Genomic DNA, 19,540 nt, shown 5'->3' with positions numbered 1-19,540 from the left:
AACTGAAATAAGTCACACAGAAAAAGAAACATCATAAGATATCACTAATACACGGAATGTAAACTTGGCTACACAGGAACTGAATTACAGAACAGAACAGGGTCTCAAATTTAGAAAACCAACTTATGCTTGCTTAAGGGGAAAGGTGAGTTGGGGTGCTGCATAAAACCAGAGATTGAAATGAGCACAGATAAAGTTCCTTAAGCCAAATATGGAATAGACAAGAGCTACTCCTTGCTCAACGAAATGGACTCAACACCGCATATTAAACGCCTAAGAATGTACCTGACTAGTAAGTATCTTAAAACCTATGGATTGCTATGTCTCCGAAAGAGAATCAAGCATGTGTACAGGGGCATAAATGCAGCAGTGATAGGATTGGAGAGGTTCGGTGAGCAAGTGAAGACCCTTTGAAGTCATATTGCATGGTACCCATTCCACGGGTTTCAACTACTCAGGTTTAAGGTATTCTTCCTTCAGCTAAAACATGCATGTGGAACCTAGAGTATGATCAACCATGTGAACGGGAGACGTGTTCAAATATGTCTCAGTTTTCGTACCCTGGTACTCGGGTGCAACATTCCAGACGCTTTACTAACACTCTCCCGACTTGGAGAGTCAGTCCCTTTAACCTCCTGTTTGGCCCAGTTTGCAATTTCTGCGGAAGATGAACAGGAATAGCGAGAACCAATGAGAGACTAGCTGGAGGTGTCTGGACGGGCAAATTTAACTCTCATTTCCCACCAGGAAGAGGAATTAACCAAAGGCTCAGCGTGCCGTGCCGGAACCAGATTAGGGCCTGAAGCCATCCTGCGGTGTTGCGGCCAGCTCACAAGAAAGCGAGTTGAAGAAAGGAGCTCAGGGGCACTGTAATTCACAAACCTGCAGAGTTATAAATGACAGCTATCGTCCAAAAATATACTGAAGTAAGGCTGCCAAGAGGACTTGAAAGCGGGGCAGAATTGCAGGAAACCGATTTCAGGAGGTAGACTGGAATTGCATTTAAAGTTAGGAAAATAGGCAGAACGTCCACAATGATGCACTTGGCCAAAAAGTGCGTATGCGTTTTTTCCTGAATATATTCAGGAAAAAACGAATACGCCCTTTTTGGCCAACCAAGCAAGCTTGCAAAGGAAACCTGCACTACAATGAAGTCTCACTTCCCCCCGGTCAAAAGGGCCATCTGAAAAAAGTGTAAAATCCAGAAAGGCAGGACAGGCCATGGAGAACTGAGAGCCTTGTTATGCTGATGGGTGGATCTAAATTGCCAACAGCCACTTGGGAGAAGTGTATGGTGTTTCCTGAAACATCTAAAAAACAAAGCAACAGAGCCTAGGGCACTTCCACTTATGGTCCTATAGCTTAGGGAAATTAAAATCAAAAAGACACAGCCACCCGAAAGTTTGGGACGGCTCTGTTTACAAGAACCTCGTTTACGGTACAATTTCAATATTGCAGAAAGTGAAAAATGGATTAAGAAGTTGTGGTACTTACGTACAATGCAATATCACTCAGCAATGAAATCTATGTCATCAGGCCCATAGCAGCATAATGAGTGGATTCAGGTATGATGATTCTAACTGAAATAAGTCACACAGAAAAAGAAACATCATGAGATATCACTAATACACGGAATGTAAACTTGGCTACACAGAAACTGAATTACAAAATGGAACAGGGACTCAAATTTAGAAAACCAACTTATGCTTGCTTAAGGGGAAAGGTGAGTTGGGGTGCTGCATAAAAGCAGAGTTTGAAATTAGCACAGATACTCTTCCATAAGCCAAATATGGAATAGACAAGACCTACCCCTTGCTCAACGTAATGGATTCAGCAATGAGGTATCACCTCACACCTGGTAGAATAGGCATCATAGAAAATCTACAAACAAAAAATGCTGGAAAGGGTGTGGAGAAAAGGAACCCTCTTCCACTATTGTTGGGAATATAAATTGATACAGTCATTATGGAGAACAATATGGAATTTCTTAAGAAACTAACAATAGAATTACCATATGATACAGCAATCCCAGTACTGGACATATACCCAGACCAAACCATAAATCAAAAAGAGACATTCACCGCAATGTTCATTGCATCACTATTTACAATATCGAGGTAATGGAAGCAACCTAAATGCCCACAGACAGACGAATGCATAAAGCCGTGGTACATATATAAAATGGAATATTACTAAGCCATGAAAAGGAATGAAATTGGGTCATTTGTAGAGACGTCGATGGATCCAGAGACTGTCATAGAGAGTGAAGTAAGTCAGAAAGAGAAAAACAAATCTTGTATATTCATGCATATATGTGGAACCTAGAAAAACTGTACAGATTAACCATTTTGCAAGGCATAAATAGAGCAACAGATGTAGACAACAAACGTATGGACAACAAGGGGGGAAAGCTGTTGGGGGGGTGGTGGTGGGAGGAGTTGAGAGACTGGGATTGGCATGTATACATTTATATGTATAAAATAGATAACCAATAAGAACCTGCTGTATAAAAATATAAAATAAAATTCAAAATTAAAAAGAAATAAAATTTAAAAAATAAAACAGAAAAAACAATTATTCCCTGCACATACATGTATTTATATGAATAATTTATTTCCATGCTTATATCTGTAAATACAAAAAAGAGGAATAAAATCTACCTTGAACCAAAAACGAAAAAGAGAAAAAAAACACAGAACCCACCAGTTACACAGAGGAAAACCGTATCAGGGCACTTGCTCCAGTTGTAAACAATTCTGAAGTTGGTCAGTGGTGGGGAATCGTCTCCCATTCAGCCAGCAGCCCCCACGCAACAAGCGTCCTCATTGCAAAGCTGGGGCACCGTGCCAGGGCATCTGTGAGTAAACGTGAGCTGAGCCCCAGGCCAGTTGCTGCTGAACTATTCCCACCCGTCCCAGGTAAAACACCTGAATATATACAAGGACTTGAAAGCCTAGAGGAAGGGCCATGGAGCCACACGAGTGACAGCATGCCGGCCGACTTGGTGCCTGCAGGCCAGCCAGGATGGTCCTGGCCCTGGGTGCTCTTCTGGAAGATTTCCATTTCCCTGCCTGAGATACCCGTCCTGTCCCTGCCCCCACTGCTTTTTTCCTTCCTCACCTCTGCCCAGGGAGAAATTCCAGCAGCAGGTATGGGTGACACATCCTCTTCTTTAGCAGGTGGCAGCCTGGCAACTGCTGCAGAAAGTCCAGCAGAGCCCCACTCACACTGGGCCACCCACAAAGCCGTGGCCTCTCCCTCCCTCCCACCAGCCCAGCCCCGAGACTGCTGACAGGGCAGAGAAAATGGCGTCAGGCACGGCTGCAGGGGCTCTTGCTGCCTGGAGTGGTATTTATATTGATCTCAACCCAGGCACACCTGGGGAGGGCTGGCCGGCACGGTAAGTCTGCCCAGGTCAGCCAATCATCACCCCTCAGGGGCTCACAGTTGCAGAAAATGGAACTTGCTGAAGCGGCTAGGTCCAAGGAACAGGTGTGGGCTCCCGAGAGTCAGGATAGACAAGGGGCTGCAGCTTTGGCTTGTTTTCTAATCATTTTATCTGGCCCATGAGTGGGAGACAACTTCAAGAAAACCCTCTCCTAATGAGAGGAACCCAGGAGTCAGGGAGAGGAGGGGTGGGTGGTGGTTGGAGACAGAGGCCTGGTGCCCCGGGTGCAGTGGAAGTCTCTGGAAGACCAGGTGGAGGGAGGCCGCACAGAGTGATGCCCAGGGTCACAGACCTGTCACAGCTGCTGTTTGTTAGTTCAAGTCCTGCTCTGAGGTGCTCTGTGTCAGCTCTGAGCGACAGGTGAGCTGGGGGTGCTCTGCAATGAGGGCTATGTGCACGGTTCCTGTGTGCCCAGCCCTGCCACAGTATCTGCAAGGGTAGCTCTGTATCCTGGGAGGGGCCTGACCACGAGAGCCCCGTGGGCTGGGGTGGGGGTGGGGTACCTGCCCAGGTGAGCTCCATATTCTGGGATTGGTCTGACCACGAGAGCCCCATGGGCTGCTGGGGACCTGGTAAAGGATGTCAGGACAGTCAGTGAAGCCACCGAGGATATACCTCCAGTTGCTCCTAATTCCTATACCCTGCTGATCATTCTACCAACCACCAGGACATGGTATTCTGTATTAGTCTTCAATGATGCCTTCTTTTGTATTCCATTAGTCCCAGAGTCACAAGAAATTTTGGCTTGTGAGTGGCAGGACTCAACATACAACTAAAACAATACTTCCGGGCCGTCTGGCCCCAAGGGTGCAAAAATTCCCACACCATCTTTGGGGAAAGCTTAGCTAAAGACCTAAAAGTTCTACCTCTGGAAAAGGAAACCCTCCTTCAATACGCAGACGACATTCTGATCACCAGCCCTACTAAGGAGGCCTCTGAACTACCAAGCCAATAAAGGATAGAAGTTGTCCAAGAAAAAGCTCAAATATCACAGACTGCAGTGACCTGCCTGGGCTTCATTCTTACAGAAGGTCGGAGAAGCCCATCCCAGGAAAGGGAAGAAACCATTTTCAGCCTTACTCCTTTCTAAAACTAGAAGACAGCTTAGGGGTTCCTGGGGAGGCCAGGGTTTGCTGCTTCTGGATCCCTAACTACAGTCTACTAGCTGGGCCTCTATATGAAACACTGAAAGGAAAAGATGATGATCCTTTTGAATAGAATCCAGAAGTGGCCTTTCAAGAATGGAAAGAGCAGTCAATTCAGACCCTTGCCCTGGAACTCCCTAATTTAGCTAAACCCTTTGACCTTTACATTCCCAGTGAAAGGTGAATCACCATTGGAGAATTAGTGCAAAAACTGGGACCACTTGAAATGGAACAATGCAAGAATGCCATCCAGGTAGGATAAACTACAGTCACCAAGGGGCTTGGCCCACTGCCACATCTGGCCAAGATACTGGCGGTATCTAAAAACCTGGAAATCAGCAGCCCAAAAGGCCACCTCCCTCCTAAGGGAAAAGGACCCCACGTGGTGATCCTAACCACCAACCATGCCCTGAAGTTGCAGGGTTCGCTCCGTGGGCACACCGACCTCGAGTGAGGAGGCCCTCCAACTCCAACATCCAGAGAGATAACCAGGGGCAACAGGGCACCATGACGACTCGTGTGAACATCACTTGACCTGGAGTTTCTCTCATAAAACAACAAGAGTGTGTCCCAAAAGAGTAGACTACTGCTTGCAGGACTTACTGCACCCAGAGGGGAGCTAATAATCTTGGCGGGGGAACAGTATACCACACTGTCACCATAGAAAAGCCTACAGACACCGTGATGATGGTGGCCAATAAGACCGGCTGGACTCCTGTTTACTTCAAAAGGCTGTTGACTCAGTGGCCATCATGGTCCTTGATCACCACTGACCCTGGACTGTCTGGGAGTTGAGCGGGCAGGGCTCTGACACCTGGTGCTGTTTGTACGTTAATTCAGGGGCCTAATTGAAGAAAGCGCAGACTACTGGTCAGAGCATCTAGGCTGGCAGAAACGGTCAGCCTAAGGTGGCCAAACAAATGTGGGGCGGGGTGAAACTGGCCCCCACAGCGTCTCTGCACATCTCTTTCCTGGACCCTTAAAGGTCATTAGAATCTATAACACTTCCAATGCTGGTGCTCAGGTGGACGAGCAGGGAGGCAGGGGTCCTGGGGACACTCAACGTCACCGGGAGGCTGCTGGGGAGAAGCTCTGACCCTCGCCCCAGGGTATGAGGGCTCCCAACTCAGCACTCAGCAGTTACAGAAGAAGGGTCTGCACCCTCAGCACTCCAAGAATGAGGAACGGGACAAAAAGCAGAGGAGGGGTTTGTCCCCAGCAAAGCCCATTAAAAATCCCTGGGAGATAAAAATAGAATCTGGGCAATAAAGTCAAGTCTAACCTTTTTTATCCTTTGTGCTTTGTCTAATTTCACATGCTCCTAGGGTCCCGCATGCAGAGGTTCCACACCCGGCACTTCAGACCAGATTTCCTAGTGCAGAATGGCTGGGTCGACACCTCAGCTCCTGGGGCCCAGTGCAGACTCCACGATATAGAGCCTGAGCTACAGCCAACCCGGCCCTCGAGAGCTCCGCCCCCTCCCTCCCTCCCACTGACTCTGACAGGATCTCTACACAGCAGCCCAGCCCACAGCCCACGGGGTAGTGCATGCTCTCACCTCTCCATTCTCTGATCAAAATATAAAGTTTCCTTTGCTTGTGAACCAAACTCAGTCTCGATCTGTTGGCCCCAATGACACTGGGCAGGGGGACACTTGTTGGGGTCCACTCTGGAGGATCAGTAACAGAAATTGAGACTATTGTAACCTCAATGAACAGATGTGTGAGCCAAACTGTAGTTAACATAGAACAGTGTATAAGGCTCGGGTAAAATAAGATGTTTTTAACACTTCCATTTGATATTTCCATCACTTTTTATAAGCAAGTTCAGTGAAAAGGTTTGTCTTATTTGTCAGGTCAATATTAGAGAAACAAAGTGATTTCTTTCCAAGGATGTACATCTAATAATCTTGGTTAAACCTTCAATCTTGTTTTAAATGCTTTTCCATTGAAAATGATACCTCTCTTTCAGCTCCCTCATTTCTGAGAAGTATAAAATCTTATAATTTATTATTACCAAAGGGGAAAGGTGGGAGGAGGGATAAATTAACAGTTTGGAATTAACACATACACACTGCTATGTATAAAATAGATCATCAACAAGGAACTACTGTATAGCACAGGGAACTACACTCAACATTTTGCAATAACCTATAAGGGGAAATAATCGGAAAAAGAATAGATATTTTTATTGACATCATCTATCAATGACAGTTAAAGTGTAGCCTAAGGGAAGCTGGTGGTGAGTGCTTCTGACCCTGAAGACTTCAATTATCTAAAGTTTGGACTCTGCCTACTTCCCAAGGCCCTTAATGAACATATGTGTAGCCGTAGCTTAAAAACTTCCCCAGTTTGGGTTTCGGGGAGACACTGATTTTGAAAAAGCCCTGGTGTTCTCCTTACATGAATGGGACTCTTCCTACTGCTAAAACATGTCTGTCACACCCAGAGGATGGTATACCGTCTGATCGGGAAGAGTTTGGAAAAGGCATCTCATCTCCTCATCTCCTGGTGCTCGGGTTCACCCCTCCAGCGTCTTTACTAACAGTCTCCCCACTTGGAGATGTCAGCACTGTCAACATCCTGTTGCGTACAGTTTGGAATTTGTCCAGAGGATGAAGCGGAAGGATGAGGAACAATGAGAGACAAGTCCTAGGTGTTCAGACAGGCACATGTCACTCTAATTTCCAATCAGGAAGACGAATTGACCAAAGGCTAGGGTTGCCCATGGAAACAGTATAGGGCTTGAGGAAATCCCGCTGCTTTGTGGCCAGTTCCCATAAACACAAGTTGAACAATGGAACTCAGGGGCAGTAAAATTCACAAAACTGCAGAGTTGAAAATATCCATCACTGAAAAATGTCTTGAGGAAAGTCAAAGAAAAGGACTTGTAAGCAAGGGAGAATGGCAGGAAAGGGATTTGAGGAGGTAGAAAGGACTCGCCATTAAGCACAAGAAAAGGAGCTGAACATTGCAGTTGGCCAAAAAGGGTGTATGCGTTTTTTTCTGTATATATTCAAGAAAAGGGCATACACTTTTTTAGCCAACCAAACAGGTGGGCACTGGAAGTCAATACTACAAAAGATATCACTTCGCATCAGTCAGAAGAGCCATCCTCATAAAGCGTAAACAACAGAAATGCAGGACAGGGCAACGAGAAGAGGGAGCCCTGTGAGACTTATAGTGGAAATGTATATTGCCAACGGCCATTCTGGAGAAGTGTATTGTGTTTACTAAAGCATCTAAAAAATGAGCTACAGAGCATAGGGCACTTGCACTCATGGGCGTATATCTTGGGAAAAACAAAAATCGAGAGGACACAGGCACCCCAATGTTTACCCCCTCTCTGTTTAAAAGATCCTCGACTAGGATATAACTTAAATGTCTCTGGAGGGAAAAAATGGATAGAGATGTGGTACTTAGGTAGAGTGGAATATTATTCAGCCTGGAAATCAATGAAATATGGCCAGTTGTAACAACTCCCGAGGAGTTACGTATGATCATTCTAAGTGACAGAATTCAAAAAGAAAAAGACACATATCATAAGCTATCACTTAAAGGTGGAATCCAAAATGGCTACACATGAAATAAATTACAAAACAAAAACATAGTCAAATATGTAGAAAACACGCATAAGGCTGCTAAACGGGAAAGGTGGGGAGGGGTGAGGCATCATCCAGGATGTTGAAATTAGCAAAGATACCATTCCAAATACCAAACTGATAATCAACAAGGCCTACACGGTAGCTAAAAGAACTGCACTCAGCACACTCAAGTCACCGGAAAAGAATATATACGACTGGTAAGAATCTGAAAAAGAATTTATTGATGTCTCTCTGTACGTGAATCAAGTGGATGTACAGCAGCAAGAAACAGAGCTTTGAAAATCAGCTGTAACCAATATAGTAATAAATTGAAAAAAATAAACGACAGAGAGACAGAGAAAACCTCTTACAACTTTTCCTCAGGGACAGTGATGCAACATGGATTGAACACATCTAGACCCACAGCAGGATGAGACATAAGGCTGGAAACTGTTTGCGCTAAGAGAAATGTGAGGTTGGGTGAGGAAATGCACACCCTTTAAAGTAATACTACCTGGTACCCATTCAATGGGTCCCAAATCTGCAGGTTCAAGGGATCTTCCTACAGCTAAAACATGCATGGAAAACCCAGAGGACTGTACACCATGTGATCGGGAGATGTGTCTAAAATGCACCTCATTTATCCTCTCCTGGTGCTCCTGTTCACCATTCCAGCCACGCTACTTAGAATCTCCCCACTTGGAGAATCAGCACATTTAAACTTCTGTTTCACACATTTTGCAAATTGTGAGGAGGATGAACGGGAAGAGGGGGAACCAATGAGAGAATAGTTGTAGGGGTTTGGACGGGCACATATCACTCTAATTTCCCATTAAGAATAAGAATTAAAGAAAGGCTCAGCCTGCCTCGCCGGAGCCAAAATAGGGCCTGAAGCAATCCTGCGGGTTTGAGGCCAGCTCACAAAAGAGCAACTTAAAAAATGGAGCTCAGGGTCACTGCAATTCACAAACCTGCAGAGTTATAAATGAAAACTAACGTCCAAAAATATGTTGAGGTAAGGCAAAGAAGAGGATCTGAATGCAAGACAGAATTGCAAGAAACAGATTTCAAGAGATAGATTGGACTCGTCTTTAACGCACATGAAAAGCAGCAGAATTTCGACAATGATGCAGTTGGCCCAAAAGGGCGTATGCGTTTTTTCCTGATTATATCCAGGAAAAAAACGCATACGCACTTTATGGGCAACGAAGCAAGCAAGCAATGCAAATGTGCACAACAAAGAAGTCTCATTTCCCACCAGTCAAAAGGGCCATCCTAAAAAATTGTAAAAACCAGAAATGCAGGACAGGCCATGGAGAACAGGGAGCCTTTATACGCTGATGGGCAGTGTGTGAACTGCCGAGAGCCACTCTGGAGAAGTGTATGGTGGTTCCTAAATCATCTAAAAAACAGAGCTACAGAGCATAGGACACTTCCAATCATGGGAGTATATCTAGGGAAGTCTAAAATCAACAAGACACAAGCACACCACAGTTTAGGGCTACTCTGTTTACAAGAACCTCAACTTCAGTACACCTTAAATATCCCAGGAAAGAGAACAATGGATAAAGAAGATGTGGTACTTATGTACAATGGAATATCTCTTCACCATGAAATCAATGTAATAAGGCTAGTAGAAGGATAAAGAGTGGATTTAGGTCCGATAATACTACTTGAAATAAGTCAAACAGAAAAAGAAACATATCATAAGATATCACTTATAGAGGGAGGGTAAATATGGCTGCACAAGAAATGAATTACAGAACAGAACAGTGTCTCACATTTAGAAAACACACTTATGTCAGCTTAAGGGGAAAGGAGAGGTGGGGTGATGCATAAAACCAGAGTTTGAAATTAGCACAGATACCGTTCAATAAACCAAATAGGTATTAGACAAGATCTACACCTTGCTCAATGAACTGGCCTCAACACACCCTATACACCGCAGAGAAATATATCTGAGTAATAAGAATCTTAAAACCCATGTATTGATATATCTCCATAAGGGAATCAAGTGTGTGCAGAGCGGCACAAACACAGCAGTGAAAATGAGCTAAACCCCATTATAGAAATAAATTTTAAAAACAAAACGCTGAAACAATGAAAGAGAGAAAAATTCTTACAAAATTCGCTCAGGGGCTGTGATGCAACCTGGATTGACCACATATAAACCCACAGCTGGATAAGACATAAGGCTGGACACTTGGGGCTGAGAGGATTGGTGAGCTTTGGTGAGCAACTGCCGAAAGTTTAATGCAATACTTCATGCTACTCATTCCAAGGGTCCCAACACTCCAGGTTGAAGGGAATCTTCCTACAGCTAAACCATGCTTGGGAAACCCAGCGACTGGTATACCATATGATCGGGAAAGGTTTCTAAAACGCACATCATTTTTCCTCTCCTGGGGCTCCGGATCGACATTCCAGCCACTTTACTAACAACATCCCCACATGGAGAGTCAATGCCTTTAAGTTCTGGTATTGCACAGTCTGCAGTTAGTGCGGAGGATGAATGGGAATGGGGGAACCAGTGAGAAACTAGCTGTAGCGGTTTCAATGGGCACATGTCACTCTAATGTCAAATCAGTAAGAAGAATTAACAAAAGGCACAGCAAGGTGCCCCAGAAGAAAAATAGGGCTTCAAGGAATCCTGTGGTTATGGGGCAAGACCACAAAAATAAGAGCTGAAAAATGGAGCTAAGGGCCACTGCAATTCAAAAACCTGCAGAGTTATAAAGGCCAACTATTTTCAAAAAATATATTGAGGTAAGGCTATGAAGAGGCATTGAAAGCAAGGCAGAATTGCAGGAAACCGATATCAGTAGGTAGACTGGAATTGCATTGAAAACATATGAAGAGAGTCAGAACCTCGACAATGATGCACTTGGCCAAAAAGGGCGTATGCGTTTTTTCCTGAATATATTCAGGAAAAAACGCATACGCACTTTTTGGCCAACCAAGTAAGCTTGCAAAGGAAATCTGCACTACAATGAACTCTCACTTCCACCGGGTCAAAAGGGCCATCTGAAAAAAGTGTAAAATCCATAAAGGCACCACAGGCCATGGAGAACTGGGAGCCTTCTTATGCTGATGGGCGGGATGTAAATTGCCAACAGCCACTCGGGAGAAGTGTATGGTGTTTCCTGAAACATCTAAAAAACAAAGCAACAGAGCCTAGGGCACTTCCACTTATGGTCCTATAGCTTAGGGAAATTAAAATCAAAAAGACACAGCCACCCCAAAGTTTGGGACGACTCTGTTTACAAGAACCTCGTTTACCGTACAAGTACAATATCGCAGAAAGTGAAAAATGGATAAAGAAGTTGTGGTACTTACGTACAATGCAATAACACTCAGCAATGAAATCTATGTCATCAGGCCCTTAGCAGCACAATGAGTGGATTCAGGTATGATGATTCTAACTGAAATAAGTCACACAGAAAAAGAAACATCATAAGATATCACTAATACACGGAATGTAAACTTGGCTACACAGGAACTGAATTACAGAACAGAACAGGGTCTCAAATTTAGAAAACCAACTTATGCTTGCTTAAGGGGAAAGGTGAGTTGGGGTGCTGCATAAAACCAGAGATTGAAATGAGCACAGATAAAGTTCCTTAAGCCAAATATGGAATAGTCAAGAGCTACTCCTTGCTCAACGAAATGGACTCAACACCGCATATTAAACGCCTAAGAATGTACCTGACTAGTAAGTATCTTAAAACCTATGGATTGCTATGTCTCCAAAAGAGAATCAAGCATGTGTACAGGGGCATAAACGCAGCAGTGATAGGATTGGAGAGGTTCGGTGAGCAAATGAAGACCCTTTGAAGTCATATTGCATGGTACCCATTCCACAGTTTTCAACTACCCAGGTTTAAGGTATTCTTCCTTCAGCTAAAAGATGCATGTGGAACCTAGAGTATGATCAACCATGTGATCGGGAGACGTGTTCAAATATGTCTCAGGCTTCCTCCCCTGATACTCGGGTGCAACATTCCAGACGCTTTACTAACACTCTCCCGACTTGGAGAGTCAGTGCCTTTAACCTCCTGTTTGGCCCAGTTTGCAATTTCTGCGGAAGATGAACAGGAATAGGGAGAACCAATGAGAGACTAGCTGGAGGTGTCTGGATGGGCAAATTTAACTCTCATTTCGCACCAGGAAGAGGAATTAACCAAAGGCTCAGCGTGCCGTGCCGGAACCAGATTAGGGCCTGAAGCCATCCTGCGGTGTTGCGGCCAGGTCACAAGAAAGCGAGTTGAAGAAAGGAGCTCAGGGGCACTGTAATTCACAAACCTGCAGAGTTATAAATGACAGCTATCGTCCAATAATATACTGAAGTAAGGCTTCCAAGAGGACTTGAAAGCGGGGCAGAATTGCAGGAAACCGATTTCAGGAGGTAGACTGGAATTGCATTGAAAGCATAGGAAAAGAGGCAGAACGTCCTCAATGATGCACTTGGCCAAAATGGGCGTATGCGTTTTTTCCTGAATATATTCAGGAAAAAACGCATACGCCCTTTTTGGCCAACCAAGAAAACTTGCAAAGGAAATCTGCACTACAATGAAGTCTCACTTCCCCCCGGTCAAAAGGGCCATCTGAAAAAAGTGTAAAATCCAGAAAGGCAGGACAGGCCATGGAGAACTGGGAGCCTTGTTATGCTGATGGGCGGGATGTAAATTGCCATCAGACACTGGGGAGAAGTGTATGGTGTTTCCTGAAACATCTAAAAAACAAAGCAACAGAGCCTAGGGCACTTCCACTTATGGTCCTATAGCTTAGGGAAATTAAAATCAAAAAGACACAGCCACCCCAAAGTTTGGGACGCCTCTGTTTACAAGAACCTCGTTTACCGTACAAGTTCAATATCACAGAAAGTGAAAAATGGATAAAGAACTTGTGGTACTTACGTACAATGCAGTATCACTCAGCAATGAAATCTATGACATCAGGCCCGTAGCAGCATAATGAGTGGATTCAGGTACGATGATTCTAACTGAAATAAGTCACACAGAAAAAGAAACATCATAAGATATCAGTAATACACGGAATGTAAACTTGGCTACACAGGAACTGAATTACAGAACAGAACAGGATTTCAAATTTAGAAAACCATCTTATGCTTGCTTAAGGGGAAAGGTGAGTTGGGGAGCTGCATAAAACCAGAGATTGAAATGAGCACAGATAAATTTCCTTAAGCCAAATATGGAATAGACAAGAGCTACTCCTTGCTCAACGAAATGGACTCAACACCGCATATTAAACGCCTAAGAATGTACCTGACTAGTAAGTATCTTAAAACCTATGGATTGCTATGTCTCCGAAAGAGAATCAAGCATGTGTACAGGGGCATAAACGCAGCAGTGATAGGATTGGAGAGGTTCGGTGAGCAAATGAAGACCCTTTGAAGTCATATTGCATGATACCCATTCCACGGGTCTCAACTCTCCAGGTTTAAGGTATTCTTCCTTCAGCTAAAAGATGCATGTGGAACCTAGAGTATGATCAACCATGTGATCGGGAGACGTGTTCAAATATGTCTCAGTTTTCGTACCCTGGTACTCGGGTGCAACATTCCAGACGCTTTACTAACACTCTCCCGACTTGGAGAGTCAGTCCCTTTAACCTCCTGTTTGGCCCAGTTTGCAATTTCTGCGGAAGATGAACAGGAATAGGGAGAACCAATGAGAGACTAGCTGGAGGTGTCTGGACGGGCAAATTTAACTCTCATTTCCCACCAGGAAGAGGAATTAACCAAAGGCTCAGCGTGCCATGCCGGAACCAGATTAGGGCCTGAAGCCATCCTGCGGTGTTGCGGCCAGCTCAAAAGAAAGCGAGTTGAAGAAAGGAGCTCAGGGGCACTGTAATTCACAAACCTGCAGAGTTATAAATGACAGCTATCGTCCAAAAATATACTGAAGTAAGGCTGCCAAGAGGACTTGAAAGCGGGGCAGAATTGCAGGAAACCGATTTCAGGAGGTAGACTGGAATTGCATTTCAAGCATAGGAAAAGAGGCAGAACGTCCACAATGATGCACTTGGCCAAAAAGGGCGTATGCGTTGTTTCCTGAATAAATTCAGGAAAAAACGCATACGCCCTTTTTGGCCAACCAAGCAAGCTTGCAAAGGAAATCTGCACTACAATGAAGTCTCACTTCCCCCCAGTCAAAAGGGCTATCTGAAAAAAGTGTAAAATCCAGAAAGGCAGGACAGGCCATGGAGAACTGGGAGCCTTGTTATGCTGATGGGCGGGATGTAAATTGCCAACAGACACTCGGGAGAAGTGTATGGTGTTTCCTGAAACATCTAAAAAACAAAGCAACAGAGCCTAGGGCACTTCCACTTATGGTCCTATAGCTTAGGGAAATTAAAATCAAAAAGACACAGCCACCCCAAAGTTTGGGATGGCTCTGTTTACAAGAACCTCGTTTACCGTACAAGTTCAACATCGCAGAAAGTGAAAAATGGATAAAGAAGTTGTGGTATTTACTTACAAAGCAATATCACTCAGCAATGAAATCTATGTCATCAGGCCCTTAGCAGCACAATGAGTGGACTCAGGTATGATGATTCTAACTGAAATAAGTCACACAGAAAAAGAAACATCATAAAATATCAGTAATACACGGAATGTAAACTTGGCTACACAGGAACTGAATTACAGAACAGAACAGGGTCTCAAATTTAGAAAACCAACTTATGCTTGCTTAAGGGTAAAAGTGAGTTGGGGTGCTGCATAAAACCAGAGATTGAAATGAGCACAGATAAAGTTCCTTAAGCCAAATACGGAATAGACAAGAGCTACTCCTTGCTCAACGAAATGGACTCAACACCGCATATTAAACGCCTAAGAATGTACCTGACTGGTAAGTATCTTAAAACCTATGGATTGCTATGTCTCCAAAAGAGAATCAAGCATGTGTACTGGGGCATAAACGCAGCAGTGATAGGATTGGAGAGGTTCGGTGAGCAAATGAAGACCCTTTGAAGTCATATTGCATGGTACCCATTCCACGGGTTTCAACTACCCAGGTTTAAGGTATTCTTCCTTCAGCTAAAACATGCATGTGGAACCTAGAGTATGATCAACCATGTGATCGGGAGACGTGTTCAAATATGTCTCAGTTTTCGTACCCTGGTACTCGGGTGCAACATTCCAGACGCTTTACTAACACTATCCAGACTTAGAGAGTCAGTCCCTTTAACCTCCTGTTTGGCCCACTTTGCAATTTCTGCGGAAGATGAACAGGAATAGTGAGAACCAATGAGAGACTAGCTGGAGGTGTCTGGACGGGCAAATTTAACTCTCATTTCCCACCAGGAAGAGGAATTATCCAAAGGCTCAGCGTGCCGTGCCGGAACCAGATTAGGGCCTGAAGCCATCCTGCGGTGTGCGGCCAGCTCACAAGAAAGCGAGTTGAAGAAAGGAGCTCAGGGGCACTGTAATTCACAAACCTGCAGAGTTATAAATGACAGCTATCGTCCAAAAATATACTGAAGTAAGGCTGCCAAGAGGACTTGAAAGCGGAGCAGAATTGCAGGAAACCGATTTCAGGAGGTAGACTGGAATTGCATTGAAAGCATAGGAAAAGAGGCAGAACGTCCACAATGATGCACTTGGCCAAAAAGGGCGTATGCGTTTTTTCCTGAATATATTCAGGAAAAAACGCATAGGCGCTTTTTGGCCAACCAAGCAAGCTTGCAAAGGAAATCTGCACTACAATGAAGTCTCACTTCCCCCCGGTCAAAAGGGCCATCTGAAAAAAGTGTAAAATCCAGAAAGGCAGGACAGACCATGGAGAACTGGGAGCCTTGTTATGCTGATGGGCGGGATGTAAATTGCCAACAGACACTCGGGAGAAGTGTATGGTGTTTCCTGAAACATCTAAAAAACAAAGCAACAGAGCCTAGGTCACTTCCACTTATGGTCCTATAGCTTAGGGAAATTAAAATCAAAAAGACACAGCCACCCCAAAGTTTGCGACGGCTCTGTTTACAAGAACCTCGTTTACAGTACAAGTTCAACATCGCAGAAAGTGAAAAATGGATAAAGAAGTTGTGGTATTTACTTACAAAGCAATATCACTCAGCAATGAAATCTATGTCATCAGGCCCTTAGCAGCACAATGAGTGGATTCAGGTCTGATGATTCTAACTGAAATAAGTCACACAGAAAAAGAAACATCATAAGGTATCACTAATACACGGAATGTAAACTTGGCTACACAGGAACTGAATTCCAAAACAGAACAGGGTCTCAAATTTAGAAAACCAACTTGTGCTTGCTTAAGGGTAAAGGTGAGTTGGGGTGCTGCATAAAACCAGAGATTGAAATGAGCACAGATAAAGTTCCTTAAGCCAAATATGGAATAGACAAGAGCTACTCCTTGCTCAACGAAATGGACTCAACACCCCATATTAAACGCCTAAAAATGTACCTGACTAGTAAGTATCTTAAAACCTATGGATTGCTATGTCTCCGAAAGAGAATCAAGCATGTGTACAGGGGCATAAACGCAGCAGTGATAGGATTGGAGAGGTTCGGTGAGCAAATGAAGACCCTTTGAAGTCATATTGCATGGTACCCATTCCACGGGTTTCAACTACCCAGGTTTAAGGTATTCTTCCTTCAGCTAAAACATGCATGTGGAACCCAGAGTATGATCAACCGTGTGAACAGGAGACGTGTTCAAATATGTCTCAGTTTTCCTCCCCTGGTACTCGGGTGCAACATTCTAGATGCTTTACTAACACTCTCTCCACTTGGAGAGTCAGCGCCTTTAACCTCCTGTTTGGCCCAGTTTGCAATTTCTGCGGAAGATGAACAGGAATAGCGAGAACCAATGAGAGCCTAGCTGGAGGTGTCTGGACGGGCATATTTAACTCTCATTTCACACTAGGAAGAGGAAATAACCAAAGGCTCAGCGTGCCGTGCCGGAACCAGATTAGGGCCTGAAGCCATCCTGCGGTGTTGCGGCAAGCTCAAAGAAAGCGAGTGGAAGAAAGGAGCTCAGGGGCACTGTAATTCACAACCTGCAGAGTTATAAATGACAGCTATCGTCCAAAAATATACTGAAGTAAGGCTGCCAAGAGGACTTGAAAGCGGAGCAGAATTGCAGGAAACCGATTTCAGGAGGTAGACTGGAATTGCATTGAAAGCATAGGAAAAGAGGCAGAACGTCCACAATGATGCACTTGGCCAAAAAGGGCGTATGCGTTTTTTCCTGAATATATTCAGGAAAAAACGCATACGCCCTTTTTGGCCAACCAAGCAAGCTTGCAAAGGAAATCTGCACTACAATGAAGTCTCACTTCCCCCCGGTCAAAAGGACCATCTGAAAAAAGTGTAAAATCCAGAAAGGCAGGACAGGCCATGGAGAACTGGGAGCCTTGTTATGCTGATGGGAGGGATGTAAATTGCCAACAGACACTCGGGAGAAGTGTATGGTGTTTCCTGAAACATCTAAAAAACAAAGCAACAGAGCCTAGGGCACTTCCACTTATGGTCCTATAGCTTAGGGAAATTAAAATCAAAAAGACAAAGCCACCCCAAAGTTTGGAACGGCTCTGTTTACAAGAACCTCGTTTACAGTACAAGTTCAATATCACAGAAAGTGAAAAATGGATAAAGAACTTGTGGTACTTACGTACAATGCAGTATCACTCAGCAATGTATTCTATGTCATCAGGCCCGTAGCAGCATAATGAGTGGATTCAGGTACGATGATTCTAACTGAAATAAGTCACACAGAAAAAGAAACATCATAAGATATCACTAATACACGGAATGTAAACTTGGCTACACAGGAACTGAATTCCAAAACAGAACAGGGTCTCAAATTTAGAAAACCAACTTATGCTTGCTTAAGGGGAAAGGTGAGTTGGGGTGCTGCATAAAACCAGAGATTGAAATGAGCACAGATAAAGTTCCTTAAGCCAAATATGGAATAGACAAGAGCTACTCCTTGCTCAACGAAATTGACTCAACACCCCATATTAAACGCCTAAGAATGTACCTGACTAGTAAGTATCTTAAAACCTATGGATTGCTATGTCTCCGAAAGAGAATCAAGCATGTGTACAGGGGCATAAACGCAGCAGTGATAGGATTGGAGAGGTTCGGTGAGCAAATGAAGACCCTTTGAAGTCATATTGCATGGTACCCATTCCCCGGGTCTCAACTCTCCAGGTTTAAGGTATTCTTCCTTCAGCTAAAACATGCATGTGGAACCCAGAGTATGATCAACCGTGTGAACGGGAGACGTGTTCAAATATGTCTCAGGTTTCCTCCCCTGGTACTCGGGTGCAACATTCCAGATGCTTTACTAACACTCTCCCCACTTGGAGAGTCAGCGCCTTTAACCTCCTGTTTGGCCCAGTTTGCAATTTCTGCGGAAGATGAACAGGAATAGGGAGAACCAATGAGAGACTAGCTGGAGGTGTCTGGACGGGCAAATTTAACTCTCATTTCCCACCAGGAAGAGGAATTAACCAAAGGCTCAGCGTGCCGAGCCGGAACCAGATTAGGGCCTGAAGCCATCCTGCGGTGTTGCGGCCAGCTCACAAGAAAGCGAGTTGAAGAAAGGAGCTCAGGGGCACTGTAATTCACAAACATGCAGAGTTATAAATGACAGCTATCGTCCAAAAATATATTGAAGTAAGGCTGCCAAGAGGACTTGAAAGCGGGGCAGAATTGCAGGAAACCGATTTCAGGAGGTAGACTGGAATTGCATTGAAAGCATAGGAAAAGAGGCAGAACGTCCACAATGATGCACTTGGCCAAAAAGGGTGTATGCGTTTTTTCCTGAATATATTCAGGAAAAAACGCATACGCCCTTTTTGCCCAACCAAGCAAACTTGCAAAGGAAATCTGCACTACAATGAAGTCTCACTTCCCCCCGGTCAAAAGGGCCATCTGAAAAAAGTGTAAAATCCAGAAAGGCAGGACAGGCCATGGAGAACTGGGAGCCTTGTTATGCTGATGGGCGGGATGTAAATTGCCAACAGACACTCGGGAGAAGTGTATGGTGTTTCCTGAAACATCTAAAAAACAAAGCAACAGAGCCTAGGGCACTTCCACTTATGGTCCTATAGCTTAGGGAAATTAAAATCAAAAAGACACAGCCACCCCAAAGTTTGGGACGGCTCTGTTTACAAGAACCTCGTTTACAGTACAAGTTCAACATCGCAGAAAGTGAAAAATGGATAAAGAAGTTGTGGTATTTACTTACCAAGCAATATCACTCAGCAATGAAATCTATGTCATCAGGCCCTTAGCAGCACAATGAGTGGATTCAGGTCTGATGATTCTAACTGAAATAAGTCACACAGAAAAAGAAACATCATAAGATATCATAA

General features: G+C 44.3%; 1 long non-coding RNA gene across 1 annotated transcript in view; it reads right to left on the bottom strand.

Moving 5' to 3' along the window:
- Nucleotides 1-19,540, bottom strand: part of LOC137218250 (uncharacterized) — a 168,103-nt gene that overhangs the window by 9,558 nt on the left and 139,005 nt on the right. Inside the window, exon 2 of the long non-coding RNA XR_010940574.1 lies at nt 1,495-1,576. This is a non-coding gene — a long non-coding RNA (uncharacterized lncRNA). The remainder of the gene's footprint in view (nt 1-1,494; nt 1,577-19,540) is intronic.

The sequence above is a fragment of the Pseudorca crassidens genome, unplaced genomic scaffold (genome assembly GCF_039906515.1).
Source record: "Pseudorca crassidens isolate mPseCra1 unplaced genomic scaffold, mPseCra1.hap1 Scaffold_69, whole genome shotgun sequence".
Lineage (NCBI taxonomy): Eukaryota > Metazoa > Chordata > Mammalia > Artiodactyla > Delphinidae > Pseudorca > Pseudorca crassidens.
The sequence above is the reverse complement of the archived record's forward strand: the minus strand, read 5'-3'. Positions and strand labels throughout refer to the sequence as shown.